Source organism: Crocuta crocuta, unplaced genomic scaffold (assembly GCF_008692635.1).
Source record: "Crocuta crocuta isolate KB4526 unplaced genomic scaffold, BGI_CrCroc_1.0 scaffold1247, whole genome shotgun sequence".
Lineage (NCBI taxonomy): Eukaryota > Metazoa > Chordata > Mammalia > Carnivora > Hyaenidae > Crocuta > Crocuta crocuta.
In genome coordinates this window covers 105,970-126,781 of record NW_027532329.1, presented here as the reverse complement: position 1 = coordinate 126,781, position 20,812 = coordinate 105,970, and the positions used below count along the sequence as shown (strand labels likewise).

At 38.2% G+C, this 20,812-nt stretch overlaps 1 protein-coding gene across 2 annotated transcripts in view; it reads left to right on the top strand.

Moving 5' to 3' along the window:
• Positions 1–20,812, top strand: part of HIKESHI (heat shock protein nuclear import factor hikeshi) — a 43,609-nt gene that overhangs the window by 8,096 nt on the left and 14,701 nt on the right. The window lies entirely within an intron of this gene.

Genomic DNA, 20,812 nt, shown 5'->3' with positions numbered 1-20,812 from the left:
GCGAGATCATGACCTAAGCGAAAGTCGGACACTTAACCGACTAAGCCACCCAGGCGCCCCCCTTTTTTTTTTTTAATATATTTTTATTTATTTCTAAGAGAGAGAGAGAGCGTGAGCAGGGGAGGGTCAGAGAGAGAGGGAATAAAATTTTAGTAAAATGGAGGGTTTTAATAGAGGAGTTAACAAGCTTGAGCAAATGACATTTGTAGAACCCTACACCTAATAATTAGATCATATATTTTTAAAAACTAGGAAAACTTTTTTGTTAATTTTGGAAAGAGAGAGAGACAGAATGCAAGTAGGGTAGGGACGGGGGGGGTGGGGGAGAGCAAGGAATCTGAGGCAGGCTCTAGGTCTGAGCTGTCCACACAGAGCCTGATATGGGGCTCGAGCTCAGGAACTGTGAGATCGTGACCTGAGCCGAACGAAGTTGGACACTTAACTGACTGAGCCACCCAGGCACCCCAAATCATATACATTTTTAAGTACAGAGAACATTTATGAAATCTGATCACATACCAACTTAGGAACCAAGATACAATAAATGGCAGATAATCAGCATGCAACCTGTAATGCAATGTAATTACAAATCAAAGGATAAAACATTGTTATGTTTAGAAATTTTCCCTTCTGCAAGTAGCTGTCAGGCCCAGATGGTTTTACCAAGTTCAGTTAAACCATTATGAAACAAATTGGTCTTCTTTTATAAGCTTTCAGAGAGTAGAAAGACATGGTTTCCCAGGTTATATACATATTTTATTAATGTTTATTTATTTATTTTGAGAGAGCAGTAGAGGGTGTTTGTGGGAGACAGGCAGAGAGAGCGGGAGAGAGAATCCCAAGCAGACTTTGTGCTGTCATCGCATAGCAGGATGCAGGGCTTGATCCCACAAACCATGAGATCACGACCTGAGCTGAAATTAAGAGTTGGACACTTAAGTGACTGAGCCACCCAGTCATCCACCCAGAAAGGAAGTGAATTCAAGAAGGAATCTTATTTATTACTTTCCATGGTAGAAAAGTCAAGCATATACAGAAGCAGACCAAATGGAACACTGGACCTCACTCAACTTCAAAAATGACCAATTCACAGACATGTTATTTCTTTTATATTCCCACTCACTTCTCCCTTCTGGTATTATTTGGAAGCACATTCCAGAATCATAACATGTAGTCCATAAATACATTTGCAATGTGTCTTCAAAAGACAAGGTCTTTTTTTCTCTCTGATTTTTAAAATGGAATGATAATGCCGCTCTCATGTCTAAAAACAAATGATAAGGGGCGCCTGGGTGGCTCATTTGGTTAAGTACCTGACTTTGGCTGAGGTCATGATCTCACAGTTTGTGGGTTCGAGCACCACATCGGACTCTCTGCTGACAGCTCAGAACCTGGAGCCTGCTTCAGATGCTGTGTCTCCCTCTCTCTCTGCCCTTCCCCCACTCATGCTCTGTCTTTCTTTCTCTCAAAACTGCATAAACATTAAAAATTTTGAAAGAAAAAAACAAATGATAATTCCTTCATATGGAGTTGAATGCCTAATTAGTGTTCAGATTTCCAGTGATTTCACAAGTTTTTTGTTTATACAGTTTAAAGTTGGACATACTTTCAATCAACCTTTTACATTGCAACTGGTTGATCTCTCAAGTATCTTTTTAAAAAATTAAAGGTTCAACATATTCTCTGTTCTCTGTTTACAGTAAATTAGTTGGATATAGAGGTTTAATCAGACTTCATTTGAGATTATTTTAAAAAATTGTTGGTGGGATTGTTACAGTGATGGTGTGTTCTTTGGTCAGGAAGCAAGTAAAACCTTGGATTGTGAGTACCTTGTTCTGTGAGTGTTCTGCATAATGAGCAAACAAAGAGCGATGTCTTGCAATATGAGTAGTAAGTGATGCTGAATTATCACATGCTCACAACTGAGCCAATGGTTCTTGAAATTTGCTTTGCTGGACAAGTGCTTTGGATTCTAAGCATGTTTCCAGAACGAACGATGCTCGCGAACCAAGGTTCTCTCTTTTTGTGAAATTAACAGCTATACATATGCAGTGCCTATATTTGTTAATTCATTAGGGGTTCAGAATCATCATATTCTAATTCTGTTTTTTCATTTATTAGCTCTAAAGAGACTATTGAATATCTACCCAGATCTCTAGGTAGACCCTTAAATATCTACCCAGAGGTAGAGTTATTATAAGAAAGGCATATTAAATGCTTGCTGTTCCTTTTCACATATCAGCGTTCAAAGGATGAGTTGATTTCGTAACATCCTCTAGAGGTAGTAAGGTTTTTGAAAGTATTATAATATCACGGAGATATGCGGTATATATTTATTTATATTTGATGTGTTCTAACCATTGGCATACCCCTCAGGATTCCCTGAACCTAATTTTAATTTTTCTGAAAAGATTTAATTTTATTTTTTTTAAATAACCTCTACTCCCAACAAGGGGCTCAGCCTTAAAACCCTGAGATAAAGAGTTGCATGCCCCATTGACTGAAACACCCAGGTGTCCCCTCATTTTAATTTTTCATTTTCTTTTCTAGGCAGTTACTCCTCTTTCTTGGATTTTTAATGTTTCTTTAGAAATCTTCCAGAGATAAGGGGCATTTGGGTGGCTCAGTCACTTAAGCATCTAACTCTTGATTTTGGCTCAGGTCATGATCTCATGATTTGTGTGGTCAAGCCCCATGTCAGCAGGCTGTGCGCTGACAGCATGGAGTCTGCTTGGGATTTTCTCTTTCTCTCTCTTTCTGCCCATCCTCTGCCTGTGCTCTTCCTCTCTCAAAAAATAAACAAACACTTGACATAACAAAAAAAGAAATCTTCCAAAGAACAGAAAACTTAACTTTTTAGTAATAATTTTAAGAATTTATTGAGATCTAATTGAGATACAAAAAATTGCACATTTTAAAGAGTAAATTTTGATAAAGTTTCATATATGTATATACACCTGTGAAACACCCCACTCAAGATAATGAACATTATCACCGCCAGAAGTTTCCTAGCGATCCTTTGTAACTCCTCCTCTTATCTTGTCTCTTAGCCTAGGCAACTACTGATCTTTGTTTCACTATAAAATAGTTTGCATTTTCTAGAGTTTTATATAAAGCGTACAATATGTATGCTTTTGGCCTGGCTTCTTTGACTCATCTTAGTTATTTTTAGAGCCATCCATGTTGTAATATGTATCACTTCATTCTTTTTTATTTCTGGGTTGTATTCCATTGTATGGATGTACCACTATTTGTTCGTCCATTTACTTGTTGGTGGATATTTAGATTGTTCAGGGATTTTGACTCATAAGAAATAAAATTCGTGGGGCGCCTGGGTGGCTTAGTCGGTTAAGCGTCCGACTTTCGCTTAGGTCATGATCTCGCGGTTCGTGGGTTCGAGCCCCGCGTCAGGCTCTGTGCTGACTGCCCGCTCAGAGCCTGGAGCCTGTTTCAGTCTGTGACTCCCTCTCTCTCTGACCCTCCCCTGCTCACGTTGTCTCTCTCTCTCTCTCTCTCTCTCTCTCTCTCTCCTAGAAATAAATAAAACATTAAAAAAAAAAAAGAAATAAAATTCGTATAAACAATTGTATACAAGTTTTTGTATGGACACATGCTCTCTTTTGGGTAAATATCTAGCAGAGGGATGGCTGGATCATATGGTATTTGTATGTTTAACTTTTCAAGAATTTGCCAAACTTGGGGCACCTGGGTAGCTCAATCGGTTAAGTGTCTGATTCATCTCAGATCATGATCTCACAGTTTGTCGGTTTGAGTCTTGCATCAGGCTCTGGACTAAAAGACAGCTCAGGGCCAGGGGCCTGCTTCAGATATTATGTCTTCCTCTCTCTTTCTGCCTCTCCCCTGCTTACACCCTGACTCTCAAAAATAAACAAACGTTAAAAGAATTTAAGTTCTATTTTAATGATTTTTATTTATTTCTGAGAGAGAGAGACAGTGTGAGCAGAGGAGGGTCCGAGAGAAAGGGAGACACAGTATCCAAAACAGGCTCCAGGCTCTGAGCTGGCTTTCAGCACAGAGCCCAACATGGGGCTTGAACACACAAACCGTGAGATCATGCCCTAAGCCAAAGCCAGACATTTAACCAACTGAGCCACCCAGGTGCCCCTGAAAGAAGTTAAAAAAAGAAATTGCCAAACTATTTTCCAACATGGTTGTTCCATTTTACATTCAACCAGCAGTGTATGAAAGTTCTAGTTTCTCTCCGTCCTTGTCAGTGTTTGATCTGGTCAGTTTTAGGTATTCTCATAGGTGTGTAGTGGTATACATTGTGATTGATTCATTGTTTAGAGAGAGGGTGAGCAGGGCAGAGGCAGAGGGAGATAGAGAATCTCAAGCATGTGGGGCTCATTCCCACAACCCTGAGCCAAAATCAAGAGTTGGCCACTAAACTGACTGAGTCACCCTGCTGCCCGTATTCTGGTTTCTGTTTGTTTTTATTAAAAACAATTTTTTTGGGGCGCCTGGGTGGCTTAGTCGGTTAAGCGTCCAATTTTCGCTTAGGTCATGATCTCGCGGTTCGTGGGTTCGAGCCCCGCGTCGGGCTCTGTGCTGACTGCCCGCTCAGAGCCCTGGAGCCTGTTTCAGAGTCTGTATCTCCCTCTCTCTCTGACCCTCCCCTGCTCACGCTGTCTCTCTCTCTCTCCTAGAAATAAATTTTAAAAAAATAAAAAATAAAAACAATTTTTTTATGTTTATTTTTGAGAGAGGAAAAGAGCACAAGCAGTGGAGAGGCAGAGAGAGAGAGAAAGAGAGGGGGAGACACAGAATCGAAAGCAGGCTCTAGGCTCCAAGCTGTCAGTCAGCACAGAGCCTGACATGGAGCTCAAACTCATGGACTGTTAGATCATGCCCACATTGTGTTTTGTTTTTTTTTGTTTTTTTTTTAATATTTTATTTATTTTTGAGAGAGAGAGACAGCATGAGCAGGGGAGTGTCAGAGAGGGAGACACAGGATCCGAAGCAGGCTCCAGCCTCTGAGCTAGCTGTCAGCACAGAGCCTGATGCGGGGCTCAAACCCAAGAACTGCGAGATCATGACCTGAGCTGAAGTCGGACGCTTAACCGACTGAGCCACCCAGGCGCCCCCCACATTGTGTTTTAAATTTGCATTTCCTGGGGTGCCTGGTGGCTCATTAGGTTGAGCGTCCAACTTTGGCTCGGGTCATGATCTCATAGTTCGTGAATTTGAGCCCCACATCCAGGCTCTGTGCTTAAAGCTCAGAGACTGGAGCCTGCTCGGATTTGTGGTCTCCTCCTGTCTCTGGCCCTCTCCCACTTGTGCTCTCTCTCTGTCTTTCAAAAATAAATAAATGTAAAAAGAAAAAAAAGATAATTATGTTTGCTTTTTCTTAATGACTAATGATGCTCACATTTTTCATGTGCTTCTCTGCATGTTCCTTGTTGAAGTGTCTATTTGTTTTACTAGGTGGTTTTATTACTGAATTTTGAGAGTTCTGTATTTATTCTTTTTTTTAATGTTTTATTTATTTGTGAGAGAGACAGCGTGTACAGGAGAGGGTCAGAGAGAGAGGGAGGTAGAGAATCTGAAGCAGGCTCCAGGCTCTGAGCTGTCAGCACAGAGCCAAATGTGGGGCTCGAACCCACTAACTACGAGATCATGACCTGAGCTGAAGTCGAACGTTTAACCAACTGAACCACCCAGGCGCCCCCTATATATATTCTTGGTGCAAGTTCTTTATAAGATATGTGATTTGAAATTTTTTTTTTTTGAGGGTACAGGCCAGATGGTTGTCTTCTGATGTATTTGGGCAGGTAGCTGAGCCTTTGGGAGGTTGGATAAACATGTAGAAGGGTTAATGTCTTTTTTTTTTTTCAAAATTAAAAATTTTTTTTCTTAAATAGTTTATTGTCAAGTTTGTTTCCCAGTGCTTATCCCAACATGTGCCCTCCTTCATGCCCATCACCCCCCTTTCCCTCAGCCCCATCAGCCCTCAGTTTGTTCTCAGCATTCAAGAGTCTCTCATGGTTTACCTCCCTCTCTCTCCCCAACTATTTTTTCCCCTTCTCCTCCCCCATGATCCTCCATTAAGTTCCTCCTAATCCACCTATATGTGCAAACATATGGTATCTATCCTTCTCTGCCTGACTTATTTTGCTCAGCATAACACCCTCCACGTTGCTACAGATGGCTAGTTTCATTCTTCCTAATTGCCATGTAGTAGTCCATTGTATAGATAAACCATTAAAAATAAATGGTTTTCATTATTTCCATTATAACATGTATTGATAATTTTATCCATTAAAACATTTTCAAAGGAGTATTTGTGATGGTTAAAGCACACAGTTTTATTAAAAATAAAGCAGCTTAAAATGTTGAGAGACTTAGTGCATATCAACATTAAGCAAATGATAAAATGCTGTTAAAATGTTTTATAGTTTTTTTTACTGGTAAGTTGTTTAGAAAAGCGTTTTTGGATGTTTAAAGTATTAGAATTCTTTATATATAAAATTAAGATGTTATTCATGTTAGACAATGGTGTATTATTAAAATATAAGATGGGCTGACTTTTTTTTTTTTAAGTTTCTTTAGTTAGAGAGAGAGAGAGAATGAATCCCAAGCAGGCTCCCGTGTTGTCAGCACAGAGCGTGACACAGGGCTTGATCCCACAAACCATGAGATCGTGACCTGAGCCCAAATCAAGAATTGGATGCTTAAATGACTGAACCACCCAAGTACCCCAAGAATAGGTGGAATTTTAATAGATCTATATTGTTGAATCTTTGAGATGCCCTTTCAGAGCTAAGGGTATAGGTTTTATTACCTTGGGCAGTCTTAGCTAACTAAGTAGCATGGCAGGGTGGGTGAGAGATGTGTTGAAGTCACTTCAGGAAATTGTGATAGACCTGAGAAGTTATGAAGTTGAATTTGTATGAAACAAATTTCATTTTTAAAACATTTTTATTTATTTATTTTGAGAGAGAGAAAACACTAGCTGGGGGAGGAGGGGTAGGCACAGAGAGAGAGGGCGAGAGAGAATCCTAAGCAAGCAGCCTCTGCCCTGACTGCACAGAGCCCGATGTGGAGCTCAAACTCATGAAGTGGGAGATCATAACCTGAGTGGAAATCAAGAGTTGGAGGCTTAGCTGATTGAACCACCCAGGCGGCCCTCAACAGATTTCATTTTAAGAAACTTTGGCATGGGGCACCTGGTGGCTCAGTAGGTTAACCGTCCAACTTCAGCTCAGGTCATGATTTCACAGTTCGTGAGTTCGAGCCCTGCATCGGGCTCCATGCTGACAGCTCGGAGCCTGGAGCCTGCTTCAGATTCTGTGTCTTCCTCTCTCTGCCCCTCCCCTGCTTGCACTCTGTCTCTCTCAAAAATAAACGAACATTAAAAATTTTTTAAAAAAGGAACTTGGCACTGTGCAGTGTTCTGCTAGGTAATAAAAGATTTAACTTTTCCCAGAACAGTCCTTGTTGGGGAAGGTTAAGAGAGCTCTCTATTGGGAGATACGCAGTTGATAGGGAGTCTTGAAGCCAGTTACTGTGAGTGTTATTTTGATTGAGAGAAGATTCTTTGTGACTCTTGGGATCTGAAAGGGGTTATATGGTGAATACATCTTGCTGGAACAATCTGGGGGTGATGGTTAACAACTAGGATAGAAAGGACTAAACTTGAAAAGACACAATGAAGGGTTTGATATTAATAAACAAAAATAATCTTCCCTTCTTCCTCACTTCATCCCTACCTACATGGAATGTAGAAATCATTTAAAAAAAAAAAAAGCACAAGCTTAAGAGATATGATTTGGCGGTTGTAGAATTAGAGAATATAGGAAGTTTCTTTACATGAGGCTCTTGTAATGGTGTCTTTCGATGCTGTCTTGGTCTTTATAATGTGAAAGAGATATTTAACCAAAAAATTGGTAACAACTATGAAATACTCAGAGTTCTAAATAAAGCAGTGCTTCTCTCTCTAAAGAGATTCTTCTCTTTAGTAGGAAGTGTGTGCCAACTCGAATTGCACATACGAGGCAATATTAACAAAATTAAAACCTGTTTTATGGAACTTACATTAAAAGTCGATATGTATAGGTACTATAAGTCCTTCATTACACCCTGATTTTCTTTTCCTGTCTCCATATATTGCTTTGAGTTTCCAGTGAACTTTTGGCTATATACCTGTGATACAAACTCAAAAGCATTTCCTAGTGTTATTTTTTCTGTTAATCCCCCTTTGGCACCTCCTTCTGTCTCTTTTTTTTTTTTTTTTTTTTTTTGTTTTATTTATTTCTAGGAGAGAGAGAGACAGCGTGAGCAGGGGAGGGTCAGAGAGAGAGGGAGTCACAGACTGAAACAGGCTCCAGGCTCTGAGCTGGCAGTCAGCACAGAGCCCGACGCGGGGCTCGAACCCACAACCGCGAGATCATGACCTAAGCGAAAGTCGGACGCTTAACCGACTAAGCCACCCAGGCACCCCTCCTTCTGTCTCTTAAATCATGCTCCCTACCCCCATTAGCAACTCTAATGAATAAAATATCTCAGATTGTGAACAGAAGCCCTCTGGTGAGCAGAAACCAAGCACTATAAATCAAACTACAGCAGAACATCCAGTGACGTAGACCCTGACTTATCAAGGCTGTTCACTCGAGTTAGAGGTGGATTCAGTGTTTACCCCTTTCCCCTTCTAGCTATGTAGATGTCCGGGCTTGAGATAGCTGCTGCTCTTTTTGTTTCCCATTTCACACCATGGTTCTCACTTCCTTTTTCAGGGACTGTCTTGGATTCTTTTTTTCTTTTTATTTAATATTACAGTAATTTTAGGTGTATAAATGTTGATTTGACAGTTCTACACAATACTCAGTGCTCACCAAGATAAGTACAGTTACCATCTGTTACCATACATTGTTACTACATTACTGACTGTATATTCCCTATGCTGGAAGCTTCATATGGAAGTAACCCATGTGTCCATCAGTAGACAAATGGATAAAGATGTGTGTGTGTGTGTGTGTGTGTGTGTGTGTACCCACACACAAACAGTGGAATAATACTCAGCTATAAGAAAAGAATGAGATCTTGCCATTTGCAATAATATGGATGGACCTAGAGGGTGATATGCTTAGTGAAATAAGACGGAGAAAGACAAATACCATATGATTTCACTTATATGTGGAATCTTAAAAAAACACACAACTGAACACACAAAGGAGATTCCTTTTTAAAAAATGTTTATGAGAGAGAGAGAGAATGAGCGAGGGAGGGGCAGAGAGAGAGGGCGAGACACAGTGTGAAGCAGGCCTCCAGGCTCTGAACTGTCAGCACAGAGCCTGATATGGGGCTTGAACTCACAAACTGTGAAATCATAACCTGAGCTGAAGTCAGATGCTTAACCAACTAAGCCACCTAGATGCCTCAACATATTCTTAAATACAGAGAACCACCTGGTAGTTATAAGACGGGGTAGGTGGAGGGGTGGACAAAATCCATAAAGAGAAATAAGAGATATAACTTGCAGTTATAAAATAGGTCATGGAGATGAAAAGTACAGCATAAAGAATCTATTAGTCAATAATCTTATGCCATGATTTTCAAGTTGTCTGTTTACACTGTGAAAGGTTAGGAAATATACCAGGAATTACTTAAGGCATTTAGTCATAAATTACAGAAAAGTTACTGATTATGTAGTTGAGACTTCGTTGTGTATCACATTGCTCACCTAATTATTGAAAATCGACTTCATTCTTAGCATGTATGCGTCAAGTTGATTACTGCTGTCAGTTAGGATCGGGAGTGTGTGTGTATATGTGTGAATATTAAAATCACTCCAATACAGTGTTCTGAGGAAACCAGTTAGTAAGCTGAGATAATTTAAAATGGCTTTGTGGAAGATGAGCCTGCGTTTGTATTTGAAGTATGAATAGGTTTGGATAGGTTGGCAGTGGGAGGATGAGAATTGCATTTGGAAATGATCAAAGTCATAAAGGTAGTAATATGCACTGCACTTCCAAGTGTCAGGCGGCAGGCTTTTAAGGGTGGCATAATAGGCTCCTGTTTGAGAGGTATCATTGGGGTAAGGTTTTAAAGGTAAAGTGGAGCTGTTGTATGATGGTCAGGCTCCACAGGTTTCAGTTTTTTCTGGTTAGGAAGGTTTGAGCAAGAGAGTGATACTTTTTATTTTCTTTAGTTTTACTTTTTATATTTTAAATGCTTATTTTTGAAAAAGAGAGAGACCATGTGAGCAGGGAAGGAGCAAAGCGAGGGAGATGGAGGTTCTGAAGCAGCTGTGCTGTTAGAGCAGAGCCTGATGTACGGCTCGAATCTGTGAGCCATGAGATCATGACCTGAGCTTAACCAACTGAGCCCCTTTTTTTTTCTTTTTTTTTTTTTTTTTTTTTTTTGAGAGAGCATGCACACAAGTGGGGGAGGGGTAGAAAGAGGGAGAATTTTAAGCATGCTCCACACAGCGCGGAGCCCAATAGGGCTCTATCTCATAACCCTGAGATAATGACCTGAGCTGAAATCAAGAGTCAGACTCTTTACCGAATGAGGCACCCAGGTGTCTTGAGAGTGATACTTTTTAAAATGATATTTTAGGAAAATGATTGTCTGGAATGGCTTGGAGAATCTGTTGAGATTAGAGCAAGAGATACCAGTTAGGAAGATTTTATAATGATTGAAAGATGACGGAAAGGGTACCATATATTGAATATCTGCTTGTATAGTGCATTGTGGGAGGCTTTCACACGTATGAATTATTTAATCTTTAACAGCAGTCCCTAGAAGTGTCTGGGTTTTTTTTTTTTTTTAATTTTTATTTATTTGTGAGATTGAGAGAGAGAGACAACGTGAGCAGGAAAGGGTCAGAGAAGGGAGACCCAGAGTCTGAAACAGGCTCCAGGCTCTGAGCTAGCTGTCAGCACAGAGCCTGATGTGGGGCTCGAACACAGGAACCCTGAGATCATGACCTGAGCCGAAGGCGGACGCTTAACTGACTGAGCCACGCAGGCGCCTCTAGTGTCTGGCTTTTAAAAGGCTGGATTTCAGAGAAGTTAAAATATTTTGCTCAAAGAATAGAGTCTGTTAATTTGGGAGTATTAAGTATAGCTCTGCCTCTTTGAAACAGTGGACTGTTGGATAGCATTACCATAGTTTCCTTAAATAATTTCCATTGGTGGAAATTTGGGTTGTTTCCATTGTTTTAAATTGTTTTACTACCAATGCTACACTATTCTTACACATATCTTTGTACATATTTTCTAGCACTGTATTTCTATAGAAGAAACCCCTAGAAGTTGGAACTGAATTCCTGGATTAAAATGGCCTTTGAAACAAATGGTATAGGAAGCCTGCAGAAAGGGTACTGAATGTGGATAATGGATCATGATTTTCATGGCAGTTTTTAGAAAGTCGTAATAAAGGTACAGTGTACTTGGTACTACCTAAAGAAACTAATAGAGCATACCCTTGCTGAGTATAATAACAGAGTAAGCCATGGGATATTAAAATGACAGGCCTAAAAGTAATTTAAGCTACTTCTTAATTTTCTTTTTTTTTTTTTTTTAAATGTTTTATTTATTTCTAGGAGAGAGACAGCATGAGTAGGGGAGGGTCAGAGAGAGAGGGAGTCACAGACTCCGAAACAGGCTCCAGGCTCTGAGCTGGCAGTCAGCACAGAACCCGACGCGGGGCTCGAACCCACGAACCGTGAGATCATGACCTAAGCGAAAGTCGGACGCTTAACCAACTAAGCCACCCAGGCGCCCCTACTTCTTAATTTTCTTGATGAGAATCTTGAGATTTAGAAAGATTGACTCCCTTCAATCTCAGATCTCATCAAAGATGAGATTTTTATATTTATTTAAAGGGATAAAGGGGGCCTGGTGGCTCAGTTGGTTAAGTGTCAACTCTTAATGTCAGCTCAGGTCTTGATCTCAAGGTTGTAAGTTAAATCCCCAAGTTGGGTTTTGGTCTCAATGTGAAGCCTACTTAAAAACAGAATCTATAAACAAGAAGAAATAAAGTAGTAAGATGACATGGGTTAAAAGGCTTTCAGAAACATGGATGTAGAGGATATGTTTTTGTTTTTTTTTTTCTGGCCGTTTTAAATGATAGTGTAGTATTGCATTTTGTTGATAAGTTACGGTTTGATTTATCAATTCCTAATTGGATATTTTGGCTTTTTTCATAAGTCTGAACATCCTTTACATTTTCAGTTGTTTTATTGTTATATATGGAAGTAGAACTGATTTTTTTTAAGTCTCTATTTTTTTTTAGAACAGTTTTAGGTTTACAACAAAATTGAGAGAAGGTACACAGATTTCCCATATACCCTTGTTCCCACAGAGACATAGCCTTTCCCATTATCAACATCATTCACCAGAATGGTTTTGTTTTGTTTTGTTTTTTGTTTTTAATTTTTTAATGTTTATTTACTTTAGAGAGAGAGAGAGAGACGAGTATGAACAGGGGAGGGTCAGAGAGAGAGGGAGACATAAAATCCGAAGCAGGCTGCAGGCTCTGAGCTGTCAGCACAGAGCCCAATGCGGGGCTCGAACCCACGAACTGTGAGATCATGACCTGAGCTGAAGTTGGCCATTTAGCTGACTGAGCCACCCAGGCGCCCCATTGTTTTGTTTTGTTTTGTTTTGTTTTGTTACCAAGGATAAAACTACACTGACACATCATGAACAAATTCCAGTTTTTCGTCGGGTTCACACTTGTACATTCTGTGTGTTTGGATAAATGTTTAATAACATGTATCTATAGTTAAAATATTACACAGTATTTTCAGTGTCCTAAAAATCGACCTATTCATCTCACCCATCCCACATTTAACCCTGGCCCTGAATCCTGGGCAGCCACTGCCTTTTTATTGTCTCTGTGCTTTTGCATTTTCCAGAATGCCATGTATTTGACATCACATAGTATGTAGCCTATTCAGAAGGACTTCTTTCTCTCGAGAACTCATTTCTTTTTACTGTTGAATAATGGTCCATTGTCTGGATGTGCCACAGTTTATCCATTTACCTAATCAAGCACATCTTGGTTGATTTCAAGTTTTTACAGCTACGAATAAAGCTGCTCTAAACATCCATGCATAGGTTTTTGTGTGCACAGAAGTTTCCATCTCCTTTGGTTAACTACCAAGGAGCGTGATTGCTGAGCTTTAGGGTAAGAGTATTTTAGTTTTGTAAGAAGTTGCCAAACTGTCTTCCAAAGTGGCTGTGTGTGTTTGCACTCCCAGCAGCAAGGATTGAGAATTCCTGTTGCTCCTCACTCTACAGCATTTCATGTTATCACACAACTGAGTTTTGTATATTTGTACCCTAAAGAATGAAGGAAAAGGTAGCACATATTGACTGTCTTGTTCAACGCCCTTATTTTAGTAGCTGCCTAGGATTTTCTAGGTCGATGATCATACTGTCTTTGAAAAAGTCTTTTTACTTCTTCCTTTCCAAATGTGATGCCTTTTATATCTTTTTATTGCCTAGTGCATTGCCCAGGCCTTTGAGCATCATGTTGGATACAGGTAGTAAAGAGAGCAGTGAGGCCAAAAAAAAAAATGCATAACAGTTTTTCTCTCTTCCTGTTTTATGAATGTATATGATTGATGAATTATCCCGTTCATTTTTATGAAATGCCCTTTATCCCTGCTAATGCTCCTATCTGAAGTCGCCCTTGTCTAAAATTTATATAGCTTTCTCAGCTTTCTTACGGTTAGTGTTCACATGCTATATTTTTTTCTGCATTTTTACATTTTTTTTTTTCTAATTGGAGAGCAAGGAGAGAGAGAGGTGGGGGGCAGAAGGAGAGAGACTCTGAAGCAGGCTCCATTTTCGGCATGGAGCTGACTTGGGGCTAGATCCAATGACCCTGGGATCATGACCTGAGCTGAAATCAAGAGTTGGACGCTCAACCAACTGAGCCACCCAGGTGCCTCTTGTGAACAGTATTTAGTTAAGTGCTGCTTTTTGAAAACTTGTTCTTACAATCCCTGCCTATTAAATGAAATGCTTAGTCCATTAATATTTAACATTATAGATATACTAGGTTTGCATTTTTACCTTGTTCTTTGGGTCTTTTGGGACTGCCTTTGGATTTTTTAAATCCATATTTCTTTTGTTGGTGTTTTGCAGAGGTGTATTCGATGTTTAGTACTTCCTCTAGGGATTATAATATGCATTGTTAAGGTTTCACAGTGTACTATAAATTAATATTAAAAATAAACACCTATATATGATAACTATGAAACTGGATCTTGTCATTTTATAGGGCCTTATCTCTAGTTTTATTTTCTATGTCGGCCCACTCAGGAAATTCTGAATATAGTGACAAGAGCGATATGACAATAATCACATTATGGTGACTTATTTTGAATTAAAGATATTTATATCCTATTTTTATCATCTTCATACCACCATTGAACATTGCAGCTCTGTTTTATTTTAATTTAAATTAATTTTATCTTATTTTTTTTAGAGAGAGAGAGAGAGAGCACACAAGTTGGGGAGAGGGGCAGAAGAGAGACAGAGAAAAAGGGAGAGAGAATCCATGCTGCACGTGGAGCCCGATGTGGGGCTCAATCCCATGAACCTGAGATCATCATGACCCATGCCGAAAACAAGAGTCAGATGCTCAGCTGACTGAGCCACCTGGGCGCCCCAGTATTGCAACTCTTAACTAGCATGTGAGAGAGTCAGATCTGGATAACTGAAGCCTAACAGTCTGTAGTAAATAATCTACATATTTCCTCAGAATTCAGAATTTTCATAGCTTTCAGAGTTGAATACCAAAGGCAAAAGGATTATTTACTTACCTTTGCTTTGGTCGAAGAACCATTTCATGATCAAGTCCAGGTTGATCTGGGAATTTTTCATTGGGCTGCATCTTTAATTTTCTTGAGGTCTTTTGGGAGATAGGCAGTTTTTATTTTTATTTTTTTGATGTGTGTGTCCTATCATTAACATAGAAAGTATCTGTAATTAGAAATCCATGTTCCACATATACTTAACTTTTTTCTAGTTTTCTATTAATATTGTCAGATCTCACAGTACTTCTTGAATTTTTTTTCTTAAACTATTCCCTGAGTGTTTAAGTATTATCTAGTATCATTAAACTGTAAGATGATTAGGAAAGCTCAGCATTCATATAGTAGGTCAACTACGTGCAGGTGTCCATTTGTAATAACTTAAACATCTGTTAAAACCTGTAACAGCTGTGAATAATAAGGTGCCATGTAATGTTAACTTTAAGAAAGTTTGGTTCATAATATATAAGCATGAGTCCAAGATCTTTTAAGAAAAGGTTTAAAATTTTGATTCTACATTTGGAAGGTGGAAGCAGTTTCTCTTACTAAAAATATGTAACTGAAAGAATTTCTGTTATGTACATTTATGCATACTTAGACACATATGTCTGTCAAAGGTAAATATTTGCGGAATTCCTATACAATTTGAAGAGTTTGTTTAAGCCACCTCCACATACTCTTTCATACACACAGAGTTCAACTTAAACCTTCCTTTTCTCTGTAGGTTAACTATTTGTAAAGTGTTTCACAAGACAATGAGGAAATGGTTCAATGCCTCAGTCAGGGAGAATGCCAGTGACGTCTGCAGTGGAGAATTGTGAGGAGGATGGGAAACAGAAGAGGCCAAGATTGGAAGAGCAGGTGGGGGAGTAGGTCATTAGGTCAGATATAATAAAAATATATGTGGAACTTGGAACTTTACAAATATTTTTTACTGTTTGTAGCGCTTTAATATGTGATTGTACTTAATAGAAGAACAGGAAATAGTTCTTCAAATCACCTGTGGTATAAAGAAGAGGGATCATATATTTATCTGGAGTAAATAATGAAGTAGAGCTTTGTAGAATGCTCTTATTTGAGAAAAAGTAATTAAAAAAATTTTTTTTAATATGTTTTATTTATGAGAGACAGAGAGACAGACCATGAGCAGGGGAGGGGCAGAGAGAGAGGGAGACACAGAATCAAAAGCAGGCTCCAGCCTCTGAGCTGTAGCACAGAGACTAATGCGGGGCTTGAACCCACAAACTGTGTGATCACGACCTGAACTGAAGTCAGTTGCTTAACCAACTGAGCTACTCAGGCGCCCCTAGAAAAGGTAATATTTTAATGTTTTAGGCCTTCAATGTAGATTTGGCACCTTGTAGTGGAGTTTTACCTTTCTTTCTTTCCTTTCTTTCTTTCTTTCTTTCTCTTTCCTTCCTTCCTTTGATCCTTCTTTCTTTCCTTTCTTTTTTCTTTCTTTTTTTTTTTAATTTTTTAATGTTTTATTTATTTCTGAGTGAGAGAGACAGCGTGAGCAGGGGAGGGTCAGAGAGAGAGGGAGACACAGAATCAGAAGCAGGCTCTAGACTCTGAGCTAACTGTCAGCACAGAGCCCGACGCGGGGCTCGAACCCATGAACCGTGAGATCATGACCTGAGCCGAAGTCAGACGCTTAACCAACTGAGCCACCCAGGCGCCCCTCTTTTTTTCTTTCTTTTCTTTCACCCTGGCCTTACTGTGAGGTACTATTAGTTTGAAATGAAACTCTAAAAGTATCTGTTCTGATACTTAAAAATTCTTTTTTTGCATTAGGGATTTAAAACAACTTTATTTTGAAATAATTTTAAAATTAGAAATGACAGGAATAGTATAAAGAAGTTCTTATGTTCTTTTCCCAACATTCATCAGTTTTGGTATATTTTTTATAGCATTCTCTGGAGATCTATATACATGTGTGTATGTAAATATTTTTTTTCCTCAAACTTTTGAGAATAAATTGTAGATATCATGCCCCTTTACTCCTAAATATATCAGAATACAAAGGTATTCTCTTATGTAATCATAGTATAATAATCAAATTCAGCAAACTTAAGATGAATACAATACTCTTGTCTAATACAGAGGATACATGAAAGTTTTACCAATTTTCCTAATAATACCTTTAGTAACAGGCATTATTGCCTTCATCTAGGATCCTGTTAGTATCGTGCATTGCATTTAATTGTTCAGTCTTTATTCTGGCACAGTTGCTCAGCCTTTGTTTGTCATGACAGTGACGTTAAAAATAACTGAAAGGACTGATGGATGTGGGGGGAGGGGGGATGGGCATGGAGGAGGCACTTGTGGGGATGAGCATTGGATGTTATGTGGAAACTAATTTGACAAACTATTTGTAAAAAAAATAAAATAAATAACTGCGAAAAAAGGTTAGCACCCAAGAGGAATTTTTAAGAAATGTTTTTAAAGTTTATTATAAATCATCATTTGAATTTCTTCTTTATAATTCTGCTCTTTTTGGGCTTGCCATATTTTAATGTCCTCACTTTGGCTTTCTCTGCATATGACATACATTCTCTAAATTCATTTAGTTCAGTTGCCAGGAGGAAACTTTTACACTTATTCTAGTTTTTGTTTTAAAATTGGGTTGAGCTTGTCAAGGGGATTAGAAAGGACAACATGAGTTCAAGATGATACTATTAATCTATTCACATGAAATAGAGCTAGTAAGCCAAAATGCAAGGAAACCTTTTACTTCCTGACATTTCTTGACTTGCTTTCTTAAATGGCTTCTTGTAAACTAAGTGCTGAGTAAAAATTAATGAAGAGTTCATATCATGGAGATTGTATAAACAGATTGTATAAACAGATGGGATAATGAACTAGAATGAGTATAAACTTTAGAGTTTGATAGAGCTATTTTGAATCCTAGTTAGTAGCCTGTAATCTTGACCAACTTATTTAACTTTAGAGGGGATTTCAGGTAAAAGGGATATCCTAATACCTACAGTGCAAGTGTTTTTGTGAGCATCAGAGATAACAAATGCAAAATGCATAATAGTGCCTGTCATGTAGTTGGTACTTAATGAATGGTTATTATTTTTTATAAAATTATAGAAAGACCTAGGAAAGATCTTAAAAATCACCCAGAAAATGAAGCCTATTCAGAAAGATTAAGTATCTGTTACTGCTCCCATTAGAATGTAAGCTCTGTTTGTATCATTTACTGTATGTTTATAGGGCACAGTGATGGACTTTATTAAATACTGTAATATTTACCAAGTGATGAACTTGGTAAATATTGCTTGTTTAACTACATTTCAGACATTCAAGTACTAGGGGCCCATGGGTGTCTCAGTCGATTAAGTGTCCAACTTTGGTTCAGGTCATGATCTGCAGTTTGTGGGTTCAAGCCCCGCGTCAGGCTCTGTGCTGACAGCTCGGAGTGGAGCCTCCTTTTAATTCTGTGTCCCCCTCTCTCTTCCACTCCCATGCTCATTTTCTGTCTCTGTCTCTCAGTAATAAATGTTTTAAAAAACTGCATCCGACTTTGGCTCTGGTCATGATCTCACCACTTGTGGGTCAAGCCCCGCACCGGGCTCTATGCGGACAACTCAGAGGCTGGAGCCTGCTTTGAATTCTGGGTCTCCCTCTCTCTCTGCCCCTCCCCTACTCACATTCTCTCTCTTACTCTCAAAAATATGAAAAAATGTTAAAAAAAAAAAAAAAAAACCAGACATTCAAATTCTAGATATATTATAATGTCAGATACATAAGTCATTTTTATCTAGTTTAAAATATAGTTGATAAACTCTTGATGGTCACTTTGCTCTTGAACTATGCATGAGTGAAAAGTGTAATTTCAGACTTGTGAGGCTATCAGTAGAAATGAAGCAAAGAGGTTTTAGAAATAGACTACTGATTTCTAAATATTTATATTCAATGCCAAGAAGGCTTTTATGCAGGCATAATTAAGCCATTTTATGTAGTTTTTTTTACCATATTTCATATTCAAATGCTACTTTTAAGTGAATTACTTATTTTAGAACAAGTGCTTCCTTTAGTCATGTCTTTGTTGCCATGCACATCTACCATATCTTCACCAATTGACTCACTTTTAATTTTTAGTTTCTTTTTACGATAGAACTCTTAGACTGATATTTCATGAGTTTTATTCTTTTGTAGAGGTCTACTAAAGACTAGAACATTTGCTTCCATATTTTTAAAAGTCATTCTATATTGCAATTGCCATGTGGAACTACTGGACCGTTTTATAAATCTAAGATGCATTTGGTGATATTAGAAATCTTATTTTTCGTATATCATGAAACATTTTGCTATGTCATTCCTTTGCAAGGAATTACTCATTACATGTCAAGTACTCTCAGCTCTGCAATAATTAAAAAGAGGCTGTAATTATGAGGCAGTGGAAGAATGATGGAGTTACTTACAGCAGCGGTTAGCAAACATTTTTGTAAAGGATAAGATAGTATGTATTTTAAGCTTTGTGGGCCACATATGGTCTCTGTAGCATGTACTTTTTTAAAAATGTTTATTTATCTTTTTGAGAGCATGTGTGTGTGAGGGGTCAGGGGAGGGGCAAAGAGAGGGAGAGAGAATCCCAAGCAGGCTTCACGCTCACTCAGCATAGGGCTCTATCTCAGGACTGCGATATCACACCCTGAACTGATATCAGGAGATACTTAACCAACTGAGCCATCCAGGCACCCCTGTAGAATATTCTATTTAAATAACCCTTTTAAAAGGTAAAAACTATTCTTAGCTCATAGGTCATATGAAAATAGGTTGTGGGCCAAATTTGCTGTGTGCACCTTAGTTGCCATTGCATTATCGTACAGTTTCACATAGCCCTATCCAAAAGAACATTTCATCCTTCAAGAAGTTAAAAGGAGACTGGAGACACCGTCTTTATGGTCTGTTCTTTGCTTATATTGAACAGAATTAGGAATTCATAGTTTGTTATGTTTTGTTTGTAATTGTAAAGAGAACATTGACAGGAACATTTTTCAGTTATTGTATGAATAAGACAATGAATATAAAAAGGCAAATAGCATCCTAAACTCTAATGATGATGGTGAACTTGATCATATAAGTGAGGTCTCAGACTATGTCTTCAGTGAATTTTGTCTTGGGTGATATTGTCTTGGGTGAATTTTCTCATACTAAAATACTGATAATGGAGCAGTTTATTTCGAAGGGCCGAAAGAAAAGATGGTACTCCTACCCATTTAGTTATTTAACAAAGAGGAGTTAATCATACAGTATTTTGTGACAAAGTCTTTAACATGTAATAAAATGATGTATACTGGGAATCTTTCATGTTTTTTCTTTAAAATTGATACACTTTGTAAGTGGACATTGCTGAAAGTGGGTGTGTATGCATGGTAATTAGAAAGCAGTAGGTGTAGTGCTGAAACCAATTAATTGGATTGATTATTCTAAATAATTTTATAAGTCCAAAAATGACAGTGTTTTGCAAATTGTGAATCAAAGAAGATGGCCATCCTTCGACAAGTTATGAGCCATTCAGTTGTTCATAATTTTAAGATTTGAAGTATTGCATTGTGACAATGCAGTTGTTAGAAGAAGTGATGATAAGTTAGAACCTCTTAGAATATATGTTTAAAATCAGGAGTTAGATTTCTAAGATGGATATGTCCCACATTTATTCATAATGGTGAACAATTGTATTCAGAGAATGGCTCATTTTGGTTATATATAAACATAAAAAACTGGGAAATGTGGGATGAGTATTTGGATTTGTTATATTTTAATACTTATTAAATACTTATTATAAGTTGTCTTTCACTAATTTCCTGTGAACATTTTTTGTAAAATAACTTTTAAAATATATATATATTTAGAGACTCCATTAGACCCAACTCGTAAATGACGATGACTGCTTTCCCTTGTATACTAACAGTAAAAGACTAGTTTCTTGTAGAATTCTCATCTGAGTTGTGCCTTGTGTTAGGCTCTTGACTTGCGTTGAAGAGGGACATTTTGAGAAACACCTTTGAA